The 3,487-nt window shown below is 45.6% G+C and overlaps 1 pseudogene across 1 annotated transcript; it reads right to left on the bottom strand.

The window, feature by feature from the left end:
* Nucleotides 1–1,397: 1,397 nt before the first annotated feature.
* Nucleotides 1,398–3,090, bottom strand: LOC311247938 (E3 ubiquitin-protein ligase TRIM35-like; annotated as a pseudogene). Its single transcript has one exon. The product of its transcript is annotated as an E3 ubiquitin-protein ligase TRIM35-like (transcript).
* Between the last annotated feature and the right edge of the window lie 397 nt (nt 3,091–3,487).

Below are 3,487 nucleotides of genomic sequence, written 5' to 3'. Positions count from 1 at the left end.
GTGATGGCATCACAAATTATTGTAAACAAATGAAAACACATAAAAAGTGAAATATTTTCAACATATCAAATGCAAAGTAGATTTTTCTGGGAGGGATTATTGTAATAGTCCCGCCTCCACCAATCACATGCGCCTCCCTTTGTGTGTGTGTGTGTAAGGAGAGAGAGAGAGAGAGAGAGAGAGAGAGAGAGAGAGAGAGAGAGAGAGAGAGAGAGAGAGAGAGAGATGAGGAGAGAGAGAGAGAGAGAGAGAGAGAGAGAGAGAGAGGCAGAGAGAGGCAGAGAGAGGGAGAGAGAGGGAGAGGGAGAGAGAGGGAGAGGGAGAGAGAGGGAGAGAGGAGAGGAGAGGGAGAGAGAGAGAGAGAGAGAGAGAGAGAGAGAGAGAGAGAGAGAGTTATCCAACTTGTTTGACAGCGTCACCCTCTGTCACAGTGATCTCCTGGTTGTTCCCCACCTATAGGTTATCTAACCATCACGCCGCCGCAACTAGAGACACTGGCCTGGCCTGCTTCTAAGTTCAGTGGCCTGACTGCGGGCAAAACATAAACAAGAACTAATCTGTGCATGCCAGGCCACCGGGAAAACTCCGGGTTCTCCCGATGGCCAGTCTGGGCCTGCCCAAGGGGATTAATAAAGGATCATCTTATCGTATCTTATGTTATCTTAAAAGACAATAAAAGTAGTGCAATGTAGAAAGTACAGACATAAGAATAGGCATAAAATAAGTACAATAAGTACAGTGTTGCTCGAAAGCATGTGAACCCCCCCCCCCCCCGGAACAGCCAGTCCCCCAAACACCCCACACATCAACCCCCACCACATCCCATCCAAGACACACCCCCTGATAAAGCACGTCATGACCAAAAGAAAAACACAATATAACATGTCTGCCGGTCCCGTCCTGCATATACTGTAACATGACGTTAAATTATGCAGATCAGCACAAATTAAAAGATGAGTGAACTGAACTCTCCCCTCTCTCTCTCTCTTTCTGTCTCCCTCTATCTGTGTCTCTCTCCCTCTCTTTCTCTCTCTTTCTGTCTCCCTCTCCCTTTCTGTGTCTCTCTCTCTCTCTCTTTCTCTCTAATGGTCTCCCTCTCTCTGTGTCTCTCTCCCTCTCTCTTTCTCTCTCTTTCTGTCTCCCTCTCTGTGTCTCTCTGTCTCCCGCTCTCTCTCTCTCTCTCTCTCTCTCTCTCCCTTCTCTCTCTCTCTCTCTCTCTCTCTCTCTCTCTCTCTCTCTCTCTCTCTCTCTCTCTCTCTCTCTCTCTCTCTCTCTCTCTCTCTCTCTCTCTCTCTCTCTCTCTCTCTCTCTCTCTCTCTCTCTCTCTCATACACATACACACACATGTAGTCGAGCTACATTTTCTATTTTTTTCCCTTTGTTTCAAATGACTAGCATGTGGTTGGCTAATCTAATCTAGCTCTATGCCAGCTACCCTGTGCAACAGGGTTTTATACAAACACACACACACACACCTCACTGTCATGACTACATCACAGTGAGAGACACCTCTGAGGGGCAGATGTTTATATCAGGGTGTTTGGCATCACCAGCCGGTCCTATATCGAAGAATGGGTTAGAGTTTCTCAGTGAAGGTGTGTTGATGAGTGTAGATGTGAGTCATGTCTTCAGGGTCGTAGAAGGACAGCTTCCCCCCGTTATAGTCCAGCTGTACTCTGACCCTCTGGGGGCTCCTCTTCACTGTGAGGATCTGACCCAGACCATTAGTGTACTTACCACTATAATAACATAGAACCCAGATACCATGTTGTGGTGATGCCTGTAGCCCCTTACTCTTGTTGTCATGTGACTCTTTAGCTACACCTATAAGCCAGTCAGGATGGTCTCCCACCTCCACCTCCCAGCTGTGTTCTCCTGAGCTGAAGCTCTCAGAACCCAGAACAATGGCCCACACCATGTTCCTCTCTGGGTTGTCAGGGGAGCTGCTGCCATGTGTGTGTGTGTCTCACACTGGTCAGATCATCAGATATAGAGAGGCAGGGATGTGCAGTGTTTGGGTCCAGAGTGACCGGAGTGAACTTGACCCTCTCCTTCATCTTCTCCCAGACTCTGAAGGTCAGGTTGCCCAGGTGTTTGGCCTCGTCTATCAGCGCTCCTGAGACCAGCTGTGGACGAGGCAGGTTGCACTGAGCTCTGTTCAGTGTGGTCTTGTAGTTCTGCAGAAGGAGACATCTTCAGCTCTCAGCTCCCGCTCTACGACTCCGATCGTGTCTGAAAGGGTTGACATCTCTCTCTCCAGCCCCTCAAACCTCTCCTTCATCGGCTGACTCTTCTGCTCCTCTTCCTCCTTCAGTGCAGCTACCCTGCCTCCTCTTCCTCGTGGAGAAACTGGTGAAGCTTCTTAAACTCCTCCTCAATCTGCTTCTCTGTGTGCAGGGTCTGGACCTTTAAGTGTTCTGCTGTGCGGTCGCATTTTTGTTTGATTTCATTAAAGACCTTTAGTTTGTCACGCAAGGTCTTCAGTGGAGCCTGGAGCTTCTTCTTGTGGTCCTCCGAAGCTTCATCTATGGGACAGCAGTTGTGGCTCTTGTGTTCTCTGGAGGACTGACACACCATACAGATGGGCTGGAGGTCATCCAGACAGAAGAGCTTGAGTTCTCACCGTGCAGACTGCAGAGCACCTCTGGACCTGCTGGAGCTCCCTGGCTTCTCTCCCTGAAGGCCTCACACAGGTTCTTCAAAGTAAAGTTACGAGGAGGATCTGAACTTGAAGAGACTTCCCTACAACATGGACTGTCCTTGTCTTCTCTGTCTCTCCAGTATTCCTGCAGACAGGCGTTTACAGAGGCTGTGGCCACACGACAAGATGACAGGATCTGTGTAGATGTCATGGCACACGATACAAGACAGATCCTCTTCACAATGAGACGAAGCCATTTAGTCTCTCAGTAACACTCCCTCCTCTGGAATGCTCCCTGAAGTTTACGTTCACTTTTAATGACAATTGTTATAAACTTACTTAGATTCAGTCAGCAGCTGGTAGAAGTCACCGTTTGATCACTATTCCTTCCTGTGTTTGTCTAAAGCTAGTCCTACTCCTTCAGTACGAGCTGTGGGTTTTATCTGGAGTCTTTTACAGCAGGTGTGTGTATCTCAGTGGCGGTCGAAGAAGAGTGTAGCAACTCCGGTGTTTATTTCCTGTATATCGAGTCAGACAAGAGGTGGAGCTTTGACAGAACAGGAGACTGTAGTGGGGTTAGGAAAGATTAAAGGTGCAGTAAGTGGTATTTTTTTTGTTTGTTAAAATAATAGCTCTACCTGTTAAAATAAGTGGTCTATATAATATAATATAATATAATATAATATAATATAATATAATATAATGTAATATAATATAATAAAAAAAAAATATTATAATATAATATAATATAATTTAATATAGTATAATATAATATAATATAATATAATATAATAATAATAATAATAATAATAATAATAATAATAATAATAATAATAATAATAATAA

This window comes from Notolepis coatsorum (genome assembly GCF_963971535.1).
Source record: "Notolepis coatsorum genome assembly, contig: SCAFFOLD_354, whole genome shotgun sequence".
Lineage (NCBI taxonomy): Eukaryota > Metazoa > Chordata > Actinopteri > Aulopiformes > Paralepididae > Notolepis > Notolepis coatsorum.
Note: the sequence above shows the minus strand (reverse complement) of the source record. Positions and strands in the feature narration are given on the sequence as shown.